Genomic DNA, 22,796 nt, shown 5'->3' on the forward strand with positions numbered 1-22,796 from the left:
ACGACCCGACCGGTCGCCGACTGGCTTGCGACTGGATGAGGGGAGATGAATCGCAAGGCAGTCATAAGCCTCGACACCCCACACCTTGCGATCCGATCTGCGACTCACGCATGCGCTTTTTTCTTTTTGGCATAGCATCTGAGAAATTGCGCTTACTACTGAATATGCGCGTTGTTTATCATAATACGCGTTATGCAAATCTGCTGTCTGATTGGCTGGAGGTTGGATTGAGCTTGCGATCCAGTCATAAGGATTCAACATGTCAAATCCTTCCGATTTTCCATGCGACTTGTCTCTGACCGGTCTACAACTCTGAAGCTGACAAGCGCTGTGACGTCACATCTCCCCTCGCCCAGTCGCAAGCCAGTCGGCGACCGGTCGTGTCGTAAGGTGTGCGGTGGCCTTTAAACATGGCAGAACTTGAACACTTTTTTCATTTTCTGGTGGGATTCACTAACTTTTCAGCAACATTGTGTAAGACGGGCATGAATTCAGTATTGTATGTGAAGTTTTCAATTAATTGCCAAATAATCATTTGAAATTCAGCTGTTTTCTGTTACATTAAAGAATCTTGGTTAGTCATAACTTATCATAACTTGTGTTATTATACTGGATGTTCTTTGACATTAAGTTTTGTGATTTTGTAGATTGTTCACTGGCATACATGTGTAAAACCATGAAAAATGCAGTTGAGTATTAAACAGTACTAAATAATCACTCCAATCACAAATAAGCAAAGCAAACTGCTATTCATGTGATGATTCTGGTAATTAAGGATATTATTTGCCAAGTATTCTTATTCTCAATTAGCAATGTGTAGAGTGTACCATCATCTTTGAATATCATATTTTGCAAAGGAATGAATGTGTATTACCATTCATGTTTCAGAATATAGCATTTTAGACACATGTAAATGGATAGAGTATAAAATAGTTAAATCCTATTGAAAATGATTATCACCACAGAGAAAATAAGATAAAAGATTGTGTAGAGTTGTGTAGATGGGTATAAATGACTCTCAGATGGACATTCCTTAGAAAGGTGGTATGATTTTTTTGTGTGTCTTATGTATGAACAGAATGAAATTCAAATTCATAACCATTGATTGATATTTCATTACAAAGTACAGTCTTGCAACTTTTAAGGTTACAGCCTGAGTTCAGGCCGAAGCAATTATTTTTTTAGGATATAGATACAAACTTTTTTCTTTACGAATTGGCTCATTCTAAATGACTTTCCTGGATTTATTATCAATTCTAAGAGGCAGCCCTATAAGTACAGTCCATTAAAAGTTTTGTTTCAGAGATGTACATGCCAAAGTGGAAAGAGGTCTTTATTCTCAAAGATCTTGCATTTGCACAGTGCCCTTCAAATTTTCAGCTCATTTGACACTAAAATAATTTTGAACTCTCTTGGAAGGATAGATAAGTTGTTTTCACCATTATATAATTGAGGAAGAGCATAAACAAAATTTTGAAATTTTGGGTTCCAGTAATTTTAGCACAATAATTGGACCATGGTGTAAGTTAAACTGAACAGAGTATTGGCCAATGTGTTACAATAATTAAGTATAGCAGTACAGTGCCTTTTTCTTCAAAATATGAATGAATAGAAAATTAGTGATTATTTCCAATCTTAGGAGCTAAACAAGATAAAGTTTACCTCTATGGGTTAAACTGTAAAATAGGATCCATTTTGGTATCCATGACTACCTTTTGTAGAGATGGGCAAGTAAAGATCCTGTTTGTGATCACTCTCCTTCAGATAGTATACAGGTCATTGAACTTTGAAGCAAGGCTCCTATTATCTTGGTATTCAAGACTATCTTTTGTAAAGATGGACATGCCAAGATCCTGTTTGTAATTACTCTATAATAGATAGTATACAGGTCATTGAACTTTGAAGCAAGGCTCCTGTTATCTTGTTATTCACGACTATCTTTTGTAGAGATGGACATGCCAAGATCCTGTTTTTAATTACTCTATGATAGATAGTATACAGGTCATTGAACTTTGAAGTAAGGTTTCTATTATCTTGCTTCAAAAGGGGTGAAGATTTTCCCTGTCCTGTTTATTAGAATATGTTAGATAGTTGAATCAAGGGATGAAGCATTAGATTCAATATGCAAGCAATTAACTTTTAAAGAGTGAAAATAGCACAGATCCACAGAGCTTGTCAGCACAGATAAAGTTTTAATTGTCCGACAGTTACCTAGCAGTGAATGACCAGTCATTTCAAGGATCTCAGCAAGTCAAAACCAATTACATGTTGTCATTCCATGACAAAGTCCGAATGACAGACCTGATAGATTATAAAAAAAGAAGTGATTGGACACTGGGGCTGGCCACGACTTGTTTTCTAGAAAGATCAGAGTTGTCAAAATACATTTTTAGAAAAAAAATCTTTTCATTTTGTCTGTAGATTTTGGATGCAAGTCTCAAATTGGTATTCAAATGTAAGATTTTTATAGTACACCATTTTCCTGATTCAGTTATTGTATAAATCAAATGTAATATTTTCTTGAAGATTGGCTACAAATGTATCAAATTGTACTTCCCAGATTTCTGTGAGGAAATTATCTTTTCTATATGATCACCACAATTTTTGTAGTTTTCCGTTTAGATGCAAGTAATATAAATGAGCAGGTATGTTGCATACAAATGTGTGTATATGAATGAATTGTTAACCTTTACAAAGTGCAACTAGACCATAGCTTCTCTTTGTAGGTAATTGGTACTTGACTATACACATAAGAAGACTCAGTTTTCTGCCTCACAATCCAGCCAACTGGGTATGGAGTGAAGAAGAGATTTAGGTATTTGTAAGATACCTCTCTATCATACTTTCGTTGATGAGATCATTTGTACTTGCCAATAATGTTAAGAAAATTTACTTTTCATTTTGTCACTCGCTAAATGTTTTAATGAATGAAAATGAAATGTGCTAATGCAGTAATATTGTATGATGTGTCCTAAAAATATTGGATTGTCTACTGTCAATTACATCACATAATGACTGGTGTTTGATTTTCATATAAATGTTTGCAGTATACTGGACATTTAATCATTCATTGAATAATTATTCCATACAAACCTCATCTTCCCAAGCAAACTAGTACTTACAACTAGCACAAAATATTTGAAGTAAGCAAATCCAATGCCCCACAACACAAAGGTTAGTGTTTAATTGCTAATATGAAAGAACAGTTCTGATTGGTTTAGTGATTAATTACTATCAAACCTTTGTGTTACGGCGTTCAGGTCAATTGAAAACAATCCAACCAACAGTAGTAATATTTGTGTTATCAGCTGAATTCGAAAAGAAAACATATATGAATGTTGAATGCTGATTTGGTTACTATCGATCACTTGATCAATCATATGACATGTATTTATGTACACCGACTATTCATATCTTTCAAGGATTTATTGTTAAATGCGTTGCAATAATATCTTGTACGATGATTGATTTTTGCAACAGAATATGAGCTACAAGCAGAATTAAAGGGAAATGATCATGCCAATTTATGTCAGTCTGTGTAAAAAAGCTGAGCTTTCCAGCAACTGTATTTGTATATTGTTATATTCCATATTTTATTTGAGAACTTCACCTTTTGTAATCATGATTGTTTTTTTTGTTTTTTTATAAATCTGATTTTTGTTTTTATGTTGCCAAGCAGGTATCATTTAATGAGTCTATATACATGTATATTGTCATTGTTATCAGGTACCTTATGAAGGTAGAGAAATTAAAAGATTCCTTAGTGAAATAGATTTTAAAATGCTTGTTTTCGGTTTTTATTTTTTGAGAGTTATGATTAGTGAATGATTAATTCAAGGTGTATTACTTTTGCCCACCACAAGTTGATGAATTCAAGTTAATGGATAAATGCATGTGTATCATGGATGAACGAACAATCGAACGGACGGACGGCTGGATGAAATTAGATCAAAATTTAAATGATTTTTTAAGATATAGATTAAACATAGAGTGTTATTTACCCCCAGGGTTATAAGTTTAATCTTATTTCTTGTTCTTCACAAGATAATGAATTTTGTACAGACAAAATATTACTCCAAGTTACATGGATGAACGTTCGCAAGAGACAAAGTTTGGTTCCAAAATAGACCTTGACTATCTTCTAGTATGTCACTTATCCACATTACCAGGTCCCTCGAAGAGGACCTCAAGTCTCCAGTCCTCTGGTTTCCTATAGCAGCCAGGTAAAAATCAGCACTTCCACTCCCCTCCTACCCCACCCCCTCTTTTCACCCACCCCCGCCTCATACTCTTATCTTTTTTCTCTCTTTACATGTAAATATTCTATTCCCTTCCTCTCTATCCCATTCCATCTACTGACTAATCCAGTCTAAAGCAAAATGTGGTCGGGTTTCATAAATACCTAAATGGACCTCTATCAATCCATTGTGATTGCTTACTTTTATTACCTGCCTATTGTATTCTAATGGATGGTATTGGAAAGAAAGAAGAAACCATCCCATTCCAAAGGATAAAGATTTCCCTGATAAATTGTGGTAATTTCAAATCATGCTATGCCGAATCAAATTATCAGGACATTTATAAAAGGATCATGGGTAGGCCGCTACTATGTGTTTGGATTTTATCTCATTTATCCTTAAAAAGCATCTATTTGCAGTACTCGTGCAAAATAAGAATGAGTGATAGACCCCAGAATGATTGTGATAAAGCGTATTTGCGTCTAGGGATCGATCCCATGGGTTACCAACTCGAATTAGGGCTTTGAATATAATATGTTTACACCTGTAGACCTGTACATTATATTTTGTGGAGGAAAAAATCATAAGAATCACCTTTTATGAAAAATAATCATCAAACTTGTACCACTTGGAAGACAAACTTGTCAGCATTCCTAAGATGCTGTATTAGTTTTTAGGGCCCTGACGCGACCCCCACTCCTAAGTGATGATTAAAAAAAAACATTAGTGCCCCCCCCCCATATCCAATCATAACCCGCCAGTCACTGAACCGGGGAGGGGTGCCAATGTTCTGCACCGACGTGGACGAGTTCCGTTTGAATACAAGTTGGTTTAAAGGGCTGAATATTGAAGAGTAACTCAAGAATTCCGTACACAAAGGAAATCCCATCGCAGAAAAAAGAGGTAACTAACCCCATTTATAAAGATGTATTAATCCGAGTCTTAAGCCACTTTTGAACTTTTCATAGATGAACAAACGGCTTTGTGATATTTGTTGTACATTGTAAATTCGTCATTGTTCCCATTACAAATCTTACCGGGAGGTCTTAATGGCTTGGAGTATGTCGCGGTGGTTGAGTCAGTCGAAAGAAATTTGGTGGTGGGAATACATCCCGTTTTAAGGGGCAAAATGTGAACAAGGAACAAACATCGCCTCCAATTCGTGATGCAAATAAGGCCGTTGGAGGGGCCTCAACGGGGGGGGGGGGTGAGGAAGGGGTGCTGTTCTCCTCAACCCACACACGGAACTTCAGGAAGCCGTGCTCTTACATGGACTTTCAAAGTGGGGCTTTTGCTTGTTATGATAATTTCATCTTTAATAATGACAAATAATCATGACGGTGGGTTTATATTGATTATTGCATTGCCAATGTGGTCCATGAACTACATAGAGAGTGTTTGAAAAAATCCTGGCGATACTATAATAATAATAATAATCATAGCCAATTTTTATAAAGCGCCTTTCCCAGAATGGCCCAAAGCGCGTTATTACCCCGGTCATTGGATTTATTTCAATCAAGCACGAAAAGTGCACAATTTCCACTCCCTGGGGAGCATTCCTTGCATTCATCGCAGCCACATTATGGCGCTGGCAAAATCAAACATACAATATCTTTCGCATCCTACCGGGTACCCATTTAGCACCTGGGTCGAGAGTGGCAAAGTGTGAATTAACGCCTTGCCAAAGGACGCTAGACCGCGGTGGGATTCGAACACACGACCCTCTGTTTACAAGGCGAGAGTTAGAACCACTACGCCACGGCTCTTCCACTAAAAGTGCTATGCGCCTAAAAACTTGGATCAGGTGGGATTCCGACGCACTGTGACATGAAAATGGGAATTTTATACATATGGCACTGGAGTGGAAGTGGGGGGGGGGGGCTTGGGGACCATCCCCCACCAACAAAAGGTTTCAATATGAAGCAAAAATAATAGAAAGGGAAATGGTGACAATTTATATGGTTTTCTGACTAGTATGTCAGAATCTATCACAATATGAGGTGTTTGTTCTGATTTTAAAAAGCGGTCAATTTTGTCCCCAGAACGCCAAATGTGCATGGGCGGAAATCCCAGGGGGACGCATCCCCCTTACCAAAAAAATGCAGGGTAACACTATATCAAATGTCCCCCTACTATTTTGGTCTTTTATGATGGAAAGAAATACATTACCGGGTATTTAACAAAATCGAAATAAACCATTTTGGACGATGTGGCCTTACTTTTTGGGTGATAACCTTTTTTTTTCTCAAATTTACTTTTGGTCGAAATGACCTTACATTTGGGGTAATAACTTTTTTTCTGTCTTTGCTTGTCAACTTTTCAAGTCCCTGGTCCCCCTACTTTTGGGGGAGATTTCCACCCTTGCAAATATGGCCCTCCAATAATTGTGGCTCATTTCGCCACTGATGGTAATGGCAGTTTGATAAAAATGCATCTAATTGCAAAAGAAGCACTATAAAAAAATGGAGGTTGCTAGAAAAGAATACGAACGTGTTATACAAACCGAACACCAATTAGTTGAATAAGAGAGGGCGAAACCATTTTTTTGTTATTATGAAAGGTTCGTAATTCTATAAATCTATGTATCTTGATATTGAAATAGAGCTGTATAAACAACCGTGATTAGATTCAGAGGATTTAGTTTCTATATCTGTCTCCAAATGAGTGGATGAAGACCTACAAAACATGATTAAAGGGATGGTCCAGGCATGAGCTTTTTATATCTAATTAAATAGAGTAAAATTCACAGAGCAAAATGCTGAAAATTTGAATGAAATCGGATAACAAATAACAAAGTTATTGATTTTTTAAATTTTTCTACCAAGAGCTAAAACAATTGGATTGACAACTGATTAAGTGCATTAGTTTATTTCCGCAACTTATTTCATCATAATGAAGACACATTATTTACACATGTATGAAAAAGTGAAACATTTATGATTTCATGTAATAACATAAGAAAAAGGAAAGTGGGGATGTGACACCATCAGCCCACCTAATGAATGTTTATGACGATGTGCATATAACTGTTTTCACAAAATATTGATATACTTGAAAATTCAATAACTTCGTTATTTGTTATCCGATTTTGATGTATATTTCGGCATTTTGCTATGTGAATTTTCTATTTAGATTAAATATTTTTAGCCCGGACCTTCCCTTTAAGAAGTGGTAAATAAGCTTTCCGTGTTTGGTATGGACAGAAAAATATCCAATTTAAAAATAAATTTCGACTTAGTACTCCCCTCTCACGCTCACGCCACTGGCGTAAATCCCGGGGGATGGGGGATATATCCCCCCACTTTTCGAGGAGGGGGGGGGGATGGCCTATACAAACATCCCCCACTTTTTACGAAAGAAATGAAAAAAAAATCACAAGAGATAATTGTTTTATCGGGGAAAATTCTTCCTGAAATACCGCTTAACAAATAAAACAATATTATTGAATCATAATATGTAAATAAAGAGCCAGTTCACCATGTCCAAATGAAATACTTATGTCCTTATTAGAGCATTGAAGAGAAACCCCAATTTCTTCAAATTCATCAATGTTGGGGTCTTTGGGAAGGGATTAAGATGGAATGTCGAAAAATTGAATGTAATCTCTAATAAAACCATTAAACCATCATAGGGTAAAAAAAAAGATAATAATATTGGAGGGGTATTTGCCATATGGACATACAGTGGCGTAACTACGGGGGGGGGCACGTTCCCCCCCCCCCCCATCGGCTGACAAAAAAACGGGGAAAAGGGGGAAAGGAGAAAAGAGGGAGAAAGGAAGAGAAACGTAGTGGAAAAGAAGAAAATATTATTCATTATAATGTTATATTTGTTATGTTATTATACATTACATAAGAAACATTTTATCATAACTTCATGAAACATATTTTGCCCAGGGCCTACGTCTTCATTCATGGTGCTCGCATTGCCTGTTTAACGAGATATATAATCTTGTGTACTAAAACATCCTGTTTTCAAGTCAATATAAACCAAATATATTTCTTAGCACTTGAGTTATCATTGTTTTATGTAGTGACATTTGCTTCTTTTTCATGACTCAAAAAGTGTCTTCCCCATGTTAAGGTATTCATATATATGAAATATTTCCTGTCCGTGATCACGTTCGCATTATTGGATTGGTGAGATATGTCTGCTCTTCACGAATTTCTAAAATCAGTCCTTAAAATGTCCCTTCTTCTGATCTGAATATAAAAAATGTTCAGCCCGTGCTTCCCGCTCGCATCATTTGATTAATGAAATACGTATGGTCCTAGTTAATTCCTACAAAGAAACATTAGAATTCCCCACTTCAGGTCTGAATTATCTAAATTTTCAGCTCGCGCTTCGCGCTCGCAATATTTGATTAGTGAGATGCGTATGATAATCATGATTGCAATGACTACAAAAAGTGTTTCATGTGTTCAGATGTAATTCTAATAAAATCAGCAAGCCCTTTCGCACTCGCATTATATGACTATGGTGAGATATGCATACTCTTAATGGATTCTTAAAATATATTCCTTAAAATCTCGCTGTTTGGGGTCAAAATATACGAAAACTTCAGCTCGGACTTCGAGCTCGCATTGTTTAGCGAGACAGGTACCTATCATGATTACACAAATTTGATTATAATGTCCCTTTTAGGTGTGAATATGAAAAAATTTCAGCTCGCGCTTCGCGCTCGCCTTATTTGATCAGTGAGATACATATCCGCTTAATGACATTGTCCTTAAAATGTCTCTATTAGGTCAGTATAACTGGCAACTGAGCGCGCTCACTCAGTGATTCAAAAAATTTGCTGGTGCCCCTCCCCCCTCCATGCCGTGACCCAAGGTACGCCACTGTGGACCTATCAATGACAATTCTTGCATATCTACAAACATGATTGCAACAAAAATGCAAAAAATATTTCAGTCATCCTCCCCACCCATCAACACGGATTTACGCCAGTGGCTCACGCCCACAATCTCAAGCGAACAACATGCGTGTTAATTCAATGTAGGGAGGGGGGCATAGGATTGGGTTTGAACAACAAATTTTATATGTTTTAAACTTTATATGTTTGTCATTTTGCCTCCGACGAAGATTCTGCAAGGATCGAAAGCTTAGGCCCCTTTTGACTTTTAAAAGATTTAAAGGTCACCAACATTGTCCATAAAAAACAAACTTTCTGTTCGGATGTCTTTTTCATCATTTCCAAAATATCCCATTAATGAACTTCCTTTATAATTTTGTATTAGTTATGTATTTGTGTTCTTTTTCTGGTATTTAGGTAGTCTAACCAAAAACTCCGAGCGGCCAAATATTTTGTATGAGGCAAAATTTCAACAACAAAAAAGTCGCGAGCGTACAAAAATTGCGACCCTCTTTAACCAAAAAACAAAATAATATGATGGATTTCGACAACAGAAAGTAATACATTTTTTCATCATTTTAATCATTTTGTTTTTTATGGTTTTTATCATTTTTTTTCGGGGGGAATGATCTTGAATTGAATTGAATTAAAATCTTGACCTCAAGACCTCCGTCTATAGGCTAAGTGGATGGGTGTAATACACTAAACAAAGGAACGAGGACTTGATAATATACGAGAAAAATAACAGCCCTAGTATGTGTTTTTTTTTTGTAAACTAAACAATTGTATTAAATGTCGATTTTGGGGGAGGAGTGGTCTTGACCCCGGGCCAAGCATGGGCGGAAATCCGAGGGGGGGGGGATGGACAGGGGGGACGCGTCCCCCTACCCAAAATAGTAGGGGGACACAATATAAAATGTCCCCCTACTATTTTGGGTATTTTATGATGGAAAGAAATACATCATTCAAAATCGAAATAAAACATGTCTTTTGAACAAGATGACCTTACTTTTTGTGACAATTTTTGGGGATGGGTGAAATACAAACAAGTGTCAGAAAGAAACGAAGGAACAAAGACTTGATAAGAGGGACGAGAAAATATCAGCACTAACGGTTATAACTGTCCGGGTTTATTTTTAAATTAAACATAATTGTGTTGGAATCTAATGTCGAGTAATGTTTATGGTGTTGTCTTATCATGTTCTTAATTTAGGGCGAAAATGGAGCTTTCCACTCTCATGACTATAACAGTACAGCTGTTAGGAGCGATCGAGGAGAAGGGTGTGTCCCCTGCACATCGGGCTTCATTAATCTCAGGACTCATGGTAGACCTGTGTACTGTAATGAACCACCAACTCGTAATCATTGCGGTATTCTAAATTATGATATATGATTTGGAGATGAATGTGAAATTTTCTCACAGGATATTCAGCATTAACTGTAGACATTGCTCGTTATTTTCAGTTCCCCCAGTGATCGTTTAGCTGCATGTGTTAAAAAACAACAACTATAAACAAAGTGTCTGTGTTTATTTGAAATCCTGCGTCTTTAGGGTCACGTCGATTTCTGTCATCCATTCATGATTTAAAAAAAAAGATGCCAGAAACAATGCCTGCATTAAATGTTTTGCAAACTGTTTATTTCGTAACACATCGTGTCTTGATGAATTTCAAAGGTAGGAATCGGAAATTAGAGCGTACTCCGAATGGTAAAAGAATAAAAAGTTCGATCAACATTTTTTTTATCACAGTCAGCAGAACCACAGTGTCCAGTTGTATTTGTGATAGGTCCATGATTGGACCGAAACAGTTGATCGACACTGATCAGGAGATCTGATCTGAAGAGTTAAGGAGTAGGATCAGCTGATCCGGCAAGATGCTGGAAGAGGGGGGGGGGGGGGTGAGGGGAGAGTAGGGATGGTTGGACTGTACCAGTTTCATCTATTTCCCGGGACGTTTTGCCCACTCATAAGCCAATGTGACTCATTCGAGTACTGACTATACTACATTGTGTGCTTCAACAAAAAACATGAATTTACTTAAATGGACATTATATTTGATTATCTCCCAGTGTGAATATATTTACTGCCATTTCACACGGGAAAAAATGAGGCTAATGACGAATTTTCAGCGCGTGGGAAACCAAACTCGAATCACGAACGCTAATCACAATCACGAATTCAAATTCTACTCTGGAGTTGAATTCCAGTTAAGATTCACTCAAATTACGGTACGAATTTTCCATGTGAAAGGTCCTTAGGTCCGATGATTCTAAAGACGAATTGCAATCATTATTACAATGATGATTCAAGATTCACGTGTGAAAAGGCCCTTAAATGAGAATAACTTGAATCCCTGATAAACACGTACATGTATATAACAAATGGTAGAGATAGCCTTGGAACTTTTACTAACGGCTGAATATGTGACTAAAGGGTGTGTATCTGTGTTGAGGGAGGGGTGGGGGGGGGTCGAGAACGAAAAGTGTAAGGTCGTGTGCCTTTCTACGAATTATTAAATCACACAAAAGTCATACGACCAATATATTAAGCGTAACCAAATATTGAGTTCACTCTAAAAACATTTAGTAAAATTTTACCCAATATTGGGTAAAAAAGGGAACGTGCATGTTTGCTGGGTATTTTTTTTTTACCCCATGCACGTTTTAAGGGTAAACTTCAAAGCAAGATATTTGGTATCTTTTTACTCAACCAACATGCATGTTCCATTTTACCCAATATTAGGTAAACTTTTTTTAGAGTGTTGATTTGAGAGACTCGCCGGGCTCGTAACACGTTTGTTATGGACTGAATCACGATGCACCGTTTGGCATTGTCCAAGCTATGGAAATGATGCACCGGATGTCACGTGGTCACTCGTAATACCCCCATCGCCGCCATTTTGTTGGGAGGTGTCACGCGATCATTTCATTTCACACCGTAGCCAGGATGAGTGTTAGCAAAATAAGGAAATATAAAAAGCTCACTTGTGAAGAAGAAAGACTCAATCACGGTTTAAATGATGTGATTCAGGCTGACATGTAAAGGAAATTGTGATTTGAAGAAAACGATATATTTGGGGGAATGTCTCATTTGCATCCAACCATAGAAATATGTATCAAAGAAAGTTTTTTTTTATACACTGTATTACCTCATTACCCTTTAAGTTCATGAAATTGTGTAACATGAACAGGTTCACGTTTTCTTTACAGGACAGTAATGTTTTCTGGAAATTGAATTGTAGGTAAGTGAGCTGGAGGTATATTGGATTAAATCAGTCAATCCGGGATGGTTCATCATTAAAGGGCTACAGTGTATGTCTATGTTGATAACAAAGGTTTTAGGAAAATGTCAGCAAACCATGAAATGTTTGCCACGTGTCCATCCCTCCCACACCCACTCCCCTCCCTTAACACCCCCTCAGTCACCCTCCCACCCGCCCTCCCTCCCAGTGATGTAATGAGCTATCGAGTGTGGGAAAATTTCTGAACAGTTGCGAGAGAACGAACCGAGTGTATATTTTTTTGGGGGGAGGGGCATTTTATTGTATGAAAATCTAATGATGTGGTAACATTTAAGAATAAATTATTTTACCTTTAGGGGGTGGAGCCCACCTGAAGGCCTCCTCCCCCATCTGTACACCACCTAAAACATGTAAAAGGGCGTTTTGTCGGAGTTTGTAGCCCTAGACTATTGGGCTGCGTCGATGACAAAGAATGGTGAAAAATTTCCGGTGTCACGTCAAATTCGAGCGCATTGCTGGGCGAGTTGATGAACAGATGTCTGACAGTAATGGGACGATAAAGCGATACGTCCGATCCATTCGTGTAGAGTTTTAAAGGGTAACATTACTTATAAGACAAGAAAGAATTGCAATAAATTAGTTTCATTGCACTGGCCTACCGATGTGGATCCACACTTTACAAGCTTTGCTTTTTAGTGGATCCCCCTCATTTCCATTTATGCTCTATATTATACTGTTTTTTCTGTTTTACGAAGTAAGAATGCCCTTCTATAAATTGTACTTGATTTGTATTGCTTTATATTACTTTGTATTATGTTTTGAATGGAAATGAAATAAAAAGATTGAATTGAACTGAAATGTGGGTGGAAGTTTTAACAGACAAAGAAAATAGTTGAAAAGAAAAAAAGTGAAATATGATATCATTTTTTAAATGATATGTCATATTCTGCCAGTGACTGTCACAAAAATTCTCTTTCATTAAAATGTCAATATTTTACTCGCTCGGTTCGCTCGCTGACAACTTTTTAGAATGATGGACCCAAAGGCCACGTCCGGCCCTCTCAATTTTTGTTTGTTTGTTATGTCACACTTACAATGTGCCACCACATCAGGAAAATTAATGAAGATTTGATTAAATTGCATATCGATAGCAACAAATAGATAAGGTAACTTCTTCAAAATTCCTTATTGTTAAGATTTATAATAATCTTACGCGGAAAGATCATACTAATGAAAAATCATAATTATAAAATGCCATTTACGGTTGGTGTTATGAACAGACTTAAATTCACATTGTCACCTTATATTCTCACTAATTTATATACAATGATCTTACCTTATCTAGCCTATTGCAATATAGTGTGAGGAAACCTATTTTTAATACAAAAATGTGATATCGCCCATGCAAGCAGGCCCATATAGCTGTATTATTGTACCTTTTAAATGGATGTGAACAAAGTGGATTTAACTAAATGTGAATAATAGGCATATAACGTTATTTGTATTTACCATTTTGTCGAAGACAGGAAATCGCCCCTCCATAATATCAGCGTAAAATCTAAGGTCGAGATATCTGACTCATTGATTTGCTCATGAATTAAAGCACATTTGCGAAGTCATTGTTGCATATCAGTTAATGTTATACGGCTGATATCGGTGATTAGGTCATGAATGATGTGATGAAATGATTAGGAAATATCTCATTATACTGGAAATCAGCGTTTACCTTTAATAGGCAATCCAATCGTTACTTTATATACTGAGTATAACGAACCGGCTTGAAAGGGATACTCTGGGGTCAAAATAATAAGTAAAATTCACTGAGCAAAACATAAAGAGTAAAATTTCCATACAGCGATTTTAACAGTCACTGCACGCCATCATGAATATTCATAAGGTGGGATGATGTTGTCGTGTCCCCACTAAAATTTACATAAAGAGTTGAATTCACTGAGCAAAACGCTGAAAAGTCATCTGAATCTGATTACAAAGTTTTAGTAACAATTTGTGTAAACAGCGATTTTAACAGTCACTGCACGCCATCATGAATATTCATAAGGTGGGATGATGTTGTCATGTCCCCACTTTTTTCTTCTTTTTGATATGTTATTACGTAAAATCATATTTATTTCTGATAAGTCTCCCTTGTAACAAAATAGGTTTAAGCTGTGATTATCTTACACGTTAAATCAGTTGTCGATCCATTTTGATTTTATTCTTGGTGGACAAAATTTGAATAAATATAATTTCATGTAATAAAATATATAAAAAAAATATGTGGGGAGAAGTCACCATCTGCTTCCTCGTTGTATATTCACAAAACCTTACATAGAATTAGAAATAATACTAAAATTTTTAAATTTCATAAATATGTCTAATGTAGATTTTTTCAGTAGTTTGTTTGTCTAATTTCACTGTATCTGTTTTGATCATATTTTTTTCAGCCTGAAGTTCCCATAAACATTGTAGGATTATACTTCCTAATTTCACACTAAATGGATCCTGCACCTCTTATATTTATTGTTATAATTTCAGGAATGAAAAAAAGAAAGAAAGAAAAACGTCATCATGGTCATACTATATAGGTCCTACATTTAAATGTCTGCATGGACTTGTCATACAAAAAGGCAAAATAAAACTGGGTCACTTGTCGATCACTCAGCATGAGCTAAGAACTGTAACTATTTCTCATCGAACAATTCTTGTTTTAATAGAGAAAACCGTTTATAATGACTGTCTGACTAATGGTTCAAGCTCCCACACACACCAACCCACCCCTCCGTGCATGCCTGTCCGTTTTCTTCAAAATATGGCCCACTGGGCATGCCCTGACAGAGGTCTGTGCACCTTCTGTATCCCAGCGGGAGCTCGTGGGGAGGAACTCCAGCTCCGTCCCGCGTGACTCAACCACCCAGCTCGGGAAAGACTCAGACTTCAAGCTTTTTTTTGTTGTTGTTGTTCAGTTAGTTCGCGGATGTTCCACCACAGACAGATGAAATGAAAAGAAAAAGAGATGAACAATTATTTTCTTGACAGTTATTGACAGGGTGCAGCCCCCATAAGACAAAAAAGAAACTAAATGCTTATGTTTTATATCTTGTGGGCGGGGGCAACGGAAGGGTGATGTTAATCATGAAAAGCTTGACAAAAATTGTGAGAAAGTCATGTCAAACAATATGGCCACACTAGCAAGGGTCCTGAAGATTTTGTTTCCTTTTTAGACCTACATAATATAAGCATGACATTTTTAAACTGAATTGCAAGTAAGTTTTCATACATAATGAGGTTAGTAGTAGTGTCAATATTAAGATTATATCGTGCAGGCATATAACGATGTTTATCACGTTTAAAAAAATAAGGTCTGAAATGAATCATGACGATTCCCCCTTCCAGATATAAGAAGCTTTCCATCCTTGGCTCTCTTCAAATCAAAATTAAAAACATATCTCTTTAGTTAAGAAAATATGCTGTGTAGACATAAAAAGAGCTCTGAACAAGCGCAGCTGAATATATCCATATAAAAGCTGCGCTATATAAATTAATGCGTATTATTATTATTCCCCAAATCCCCATATACACAGCATCGTAAAAAATATTTGGACAGAGAATTAATTGCTTTTACAAGAAAAATCAGAAATTCACAACATAAGATCGACGATTGCCACCTATAATGTTATAAAAGATATAAAAAAGGTCCGTGTCTCGAATAACATTAATTTTATAGGTTTCAAAATGTTAAAGTTACATTATATTTCCCATAGTTGATACCTTTATAATTATTGTTTAGTACGAAATGTTTAAGACGACCTTCTCAAACATCATCTTTGAAAATAAAAGTAATGTTTTGTAAAGAAGCTATATTTTCTAAGAAAATAACAATAACAGCAACAAGAACAACAGCAAAAACCCAACACCCTTAATATCTTACACTGCAAAACCGCTGGTGTTGATTTAACACCAGTCCGGAATCTCCACACCAAAGAAGTGTTAAACAACACCAGTTTGGTTTTGGTTTAACACCAGATAGGTCTGTATACAACACCAAGTAGTATTAAAATAGCATCGGTTTGATTTCAAACTGGTGTTGCTTCAATACTTCTCTGGTGTGGACATATAGATTTCGGGCTGGTGTTTAATTAACACCATTGTTTTGCAGTGTTTCATTATTGAGCAAAGTTGGACATACATTTTGACATTTTAAAAATTGATTCCATATTAACCTTTCGGTAACATTATAATACATTTTGTGCTTGCTGTGTTAGTGAGTTGTTTACATATTCACACACTTTTATTTAAATCTAACAAAACAGCAACTGCAGCCAAACGAGTTCGAAACTTTTCTTTACCACATTTGAAAGTTAAAAAATTAACACTCAAACTTTTACGGAGTCGTGGTTCTCTTCTAAATGCTGAGATACCTGTACTGTCAAATGTGTACCCAGTCATAAACCTTGCATTGTCTCGTATTTATCACGTTATTTTCACCTAAATTACCCCTATCAGTGACTTTTATTTACAAGTCGCTACTGGTTTCGGAACAGGTTCATGGCATAATGGTGTCAAAACACCATCAATAACGTCACTTTATTTTGAATTAAGAATGGAAAATATTTCGTTTCTAAAATGGTGTTGCTATTAATGACGAAATATCCGCGTGCCCCATAGCTTTGGTATTTGATTGCGCAAAAAGAGGCCTAACATTGACTTTAAAGGACAAGTCCACTCCAAAAAAAAATTATTTGAATACAAAGAGAAAAATCCAACAAACATAACACTGAAACTTTCATCAAAATCGGATGTAAAATAAGGAAGTTATGACATTTTAAAGTTTCGCTTCATTTCACAAAACAGTTATATGCACATCATGGTGTGTATGCAAATAAGCTGAGGAGACTGATGACGTCATCCACTCCCTATTTCATTTGTATTTTATTATACGAAATATGAAATATTATAATTTTCTCCTCATTGCCAAGTGAAACAACGATTAATTCCTCCCTAAACATGTGGCATTACCATTGTTTAATACTATGGTTCAGTCAAGTCGGTCCTTATTGTCAAATTTGTAAAAATAGATGAAATATTGTATAATTCAAATAATACAAAAACAAATGAAATAGTGAGTGAGGGACATCATCGACCCTCTCAATTGCATGTGACCCAGAATTGTGCATATTACTGTTTTGTGAAAAATAATCGAAACTTAAAAATGTCATCACTTTCTCATTTTATATCCGATTTTGATGAAATTTTCAGTTTTGTGCTAATTTGATTTTTCTCTATTTATTCAAATCAACATTTTTTTCTGAAGTGGACTTGACCTTTGATGAGCAATGACAAATAAAACACTTAAACTTTTTACTAAATTTTGAATGGATGACATTAGCTATCATTAGAATTTTGTGTGATGTCAATGTTGGGGAGGGGCTCTTAATTACCTGAGGTGTTTTTTTTCCTAGATGCTATCAGCTATTTTCTTGCAAAAACCATTGTGGTGGTCTTTTGGCATTACTTCACTCTCAATGTTACAACGAAAGCATTTCGTCTTCATACTTTGCCTGGACGTCTACGATGAATAACCGACACGGCTTGTTACTGTGCCGATGATGGTCGGGATTTCGTGAGGAATTCGGCATATTTTGTCGGCTTTCATCGGGCAAACAAAGGCGGGGAATGGAACGGGACGACAAAAAGAGAAGTTTCTGGATCAATCATAACCACCTATCTATCATCGTCGACTACCGACCATTCCAGCATTGCGCTCGTCGAGTTTACCCCCAGCGAGAGCGTTGACGATAGAGCGTGGGTTTGAGGTACATCGATGTTGGATTGAGATCTAAATTTTTAGTATGATTCTAGTCAGGAATCATATCAAAAGAACCCATTTGCTGCCATATTGAGTATTTAAAACCCAATATTTCATTTCAGGGTTGTTTATTCATTTTTAACAGGTACCCTCCCCTACCCTAATGGACCTAGGTCCATGCCTGCCCCCACCTCTCCGCCCCCCCTAGCAACCGCTCTCTTCATCATCATCGTTTCCTTTCTCTCGGTTTCACTGAAGAATGTATGTTATTGTAGTTAGGAAGAACATAAATCTTTCAACTTTTCTAGAGTGACCTCAAGATTATGAAGACAAATCATGAATTTGGCCAATATTACCGAGGTGCCCTATAGCCCTTCAGCAAGGCATTTTACACATACTTGCTCTTTTATCTTGCATAAAATAAACACAATATTAATATCAACGTGTGCATGTGTTTATGAAAGAAATAAAATAGTTAATATCACCAGCCAGTCAGTTGCACGATGCTATTACTTCATTAACCCTATGCGTCTATATCATTTTTGCTGCCCACCCAACCCCCAAAAAAAATCCATTGGGTAAATGAAAAGCATGAAATGGTCCTAAGCATATCTTATCTTGAAATGTCATAACCATCGCTGAAGATGAGCGCATTTCATTCAGTATTTTACCCCAAACATGTTTATTTACCTCAATGAAAAAAAAAGATACAGGGGAAAACCAAAAAGGTCAAATTGGCTTGGACTTGTCCTCATTCATCATGTGAAGTGGCATTCGTCAAGTTATGTGATTTGCAATCACCTAATACTGTAATCATTTGTGAATATTGTGATTTATTTTAATTTGCTATATTAAAACAGAAAAAAAAATGAAAGGCAAGGTCGGAACTGTATTTCTTCGACAACCTCTCTTTTTTGCACCCCTCTCCTCTCAGGGCGTTCCTTCTTTTATATTTATTCTCATTCTCTTCCCTTTTCTTCTTCTTCTTTTTCTTCTTCCCCTCCTCCTTATGATTTCGCTTTGTCCTTAATAACTTTATCATCTTTGAACTACTTTCACGAACCCTCTTTAGCACTGCAAGTCTGCAAACTTCCCTATGAAAGGGGCGTCACCAAAATCATCATAAATATATATTGATTGATAAGCCCGCAGGCCGAGACCGCGTAGTATTATCTTTTCATTGTTTAATATTTCTGAAGTGAATATATTTCTGTTTCTTTACACTACACTAAAACACTGGATTAACCATTCATCAGTGGCAGGTCCATAGGAACGCATTGCTTACAACAGGAACAGATAATAATTCCCATGGCGGTAAAGGGCTCTCCAAAACATTTTCTTACAACTCAAACTTCGAGGGAGCGCCACCAGGAAAACGTCTGCTCAGCCAATTAGAGAGCGGAGATGTATCGTCTGCAACTTTCATTGATTTGATATTACCATGCAGGTAATATTGATACTCACCCGAGCCTTACCACCATCAGGTGTTCGTAAACGTCAGGAAATTGAGCAGCAATATTAGTATACAGTATAGTGATGTGAGTCATGGATGGCCGATAGGGTGCTGGCATGAAAGCGTTGATATTTTAAAGACACCAATTACAAGGTTAATAGATAGATAAACAGCAGACCCTACCCCTAAATAACTGCTATTTTACCTATCACAAAAATAAACGAAATTTATGAATGAACCAGGATGCCGTAAATGGTATGAAGCGATCAATTAACACGGTTTATCTCAATAGACAGATTTTTGTGGCGAAGGCTTTGTTTAATAGAATTCATGTCAGTTTCAGGATACACTAATTCGGGTGTCTGTTTAAAGGGGTACTAGTAAAATTCACTATAAAGGAAACTGAAAACGTTATCAAAATCTGATAAGTAAATAAAGGAATTATTGAATTTTCAGAATTTTGCAATAATTTGTGAAAACAGTTATATGCATGCCGTCATGAATATGCAAAAGATGGACTGGTGATGTCATGTCCCACGTTCATTTTTCTGTTGTTAATACATAATTATTTCATATTTTTACAAATCTATGTATAATATGTCCCCCTTGAACCACAATAGTGGCAGTCTTAATCATTAAATCAACCGTAAAATCTATTTTTTCACAACCTTGAGTGAAACAAATGAATACCGGTATAAATACTTTCATGTAGAAATAAAAAAAAAGAATGAATGGAAATATGAAATCAACTTGCTCATTGCATAATAATGAAGACATGTACTTAACACCGCCATGGAAGCTATGAAAATAATTTGACCACAGTCACCATATGGATTTATTTTTTCCGAGGAAATACAAGAATACTACCGTACACACAACTTAAAAAATTCCTTGAAACAGAAATCGAAAACAGATAAACCGTACATAACTGTTCACATTTAAATGCAGACCCACCCCCTTGCCCCCCCCCCCCATGAATCTTTGTCCTTTTCACGGATCAGACTTTGGAGAAAAGTCAGAATCCGTGTATTACAGGAAGGGGGTATAATAATAGAGAGGTAATAGTAGTGCTGTGAAAAGGCGACACGGGAATTCACTAGCTATGGCTTCTTAAGAAGTTGTTATATAAACTACCAAAACCGACTTTATCCGCAAGCCTTTTCAGGTCATTTCTATTCAAATTGGAGATCCTCTTTTTTACATGACACGGGAGAGGTATAGGATAAAAGACCAGAGAGTTTTAGGGTTGAATAGGGGTGAGTGCGTTTCGCGGGTGGAGGATAGCGACACTTCGTAGAAAGGAGTAGTTGGGTGAAGCATGGACTTAGCAAGTGTGGCTTTCGCTTTTTGTCACTCCGAGTGCTGCGGAGCATTTTGTCTTTAAAAAAAGTTGTGAAGAAAACAAGCTAGTGTAATCAAGCAGAAAAGAAGAGATAAAAGAAGAGTGACAAGTGACTTAGGAGTAGGGGAGAATCCTTAGAAATGCCCCTGGTTGCGAGAGAGGTGAGGTTTTAAGAAGAGTTTAGCCTCGGCGATTTTCGCGCGAGTCAAACTCGACAACACTGCTAATCCACTCTTCTATTATCGGACAGTGTCGCCTGCAAACGAATAAAGCCAAGTTCGTGGAATAGTTCGTCCGAAACGCAAACTTGAAAGGACGCGCTTGTCCGTGCTCCAGATTGAAACCCCTTCATATTCAGGAATATGCTCATTTTCCCTTCAGTGATGACTATGGATTACTCCAGGAAAATTTACTTGGATTTAAACACAATGACGAAGTACGTTTTAGTTCTGAGTCTCCTTTTTGGACCAGGGCTAAGTTGGGATGTTTTTTACTCCGAGGATGAGGACCAACTCGGCTTGGCCCGGGAGCGACGGGCGGCGAATTACAACCCGTCGCCCCATATGAGTACGTGGGAGAGGAATGAAATCCAGCAGGAAATTCTGAACATTTTAGGCCTTCAGCATCGGCCTAGGCCCCCGTCCCTTCGGGGTGGCCAGAACCATTCTGCACCTCAATTTATGATGGAGTTATATCGGACCCTGAATGTTGACGAACAGTCTGGTCACCCCAGTGAAAATGAGTTCAGGCCTGGAGAATTGGCTTCCAATACTATATACAACTCCCCCGATTCGACGGGGCTTGGAAATGTTATGTCTGGTACAGTTTTTAACTATACAAGGAACGAGGTACAAGCTGTTAGCCAAGCCGATACAATAATGAGTTTACCTGGTAAGTGCACGCTCATCATCTCCTTTTTTGTTTAACCTACATTGTATGACATTATTTTATCATCATATTATGTTACTCACATTGAAAACGATATTGAGTTTGCAGGAAGGTTTTCCGACGGCATAATAATAATAAGAATTAGGTACGACCCAATCCTTAATGTGTTTCATTTTATGCTTTTCATTTTACATAAAACTCACAAAATTGTATACTAACATGTATGCCTCGATATGCCTATCATAAATTTGAACGACTGACAACGACTAGAGACTTTTTAAACACGTTTTACAATACACAAACGTAAGAATACGACATAATATCAAGGTTTTGCGTTTTTTCTCAATTAAATCTAAATCTAAATTTTAAATAAGTTAACATTATTCCAATATTTATATACAAGAAATTGAGAATGAATATAGAGCTATACCGTATGGATAAAGCATATCTCTTAAAGATATCTGACTCTATAAATCTATTTGCCCTGCCTATCTACATGTAATGTGTTGTGTACCCGAACAAATCAATTTAGACAAAAATTAAACATATCAATATTCAAGAAACACACCCTAATAAACACACCACTAAACTCATCATAATTATGAATATTCTAGAATTTACTATATATATATATATATATATATATATATATATATATATATATATATATATATATATATGAAAAAAATGGGTAGAAAATTGCGTATAATGAATGTGATTCGAAATAGATGTGTGATATGAAATGGTCATTATGTCATTATCTTTGTTATCACATTCAAAACGACTGATCAAAATCAAGATTTTTTATTGATTCTCAATAGCTATTTCACGAAATAAAGAAATTCTGCCCGTTAGTATAGTATGATTAAGGTCTTGAAGTAATTCATGAACAAAATCGAACGAATGTTATATTGTCCATGTATTGTAACTATACTTTATTTCATGTATTTCGAGGGGAGGCATGTTTAGTAA

This window comes from Lytechinus variegatus, chromosome 1 (assembly GCF_018143015.1).
Source record: "Lytechinus variegatus isolate NC3 chromosome 1, Lvar_3.0, whole genome shotgun sequence".
NCBI classification, from domain to species: domain Eukaryota; kingdom Metazoa; phylum Echinodermata; class Echinoidea; order Temnopleuroida; family Toxopneustidae; genus Lytechinus; species Lytechinus variegatus.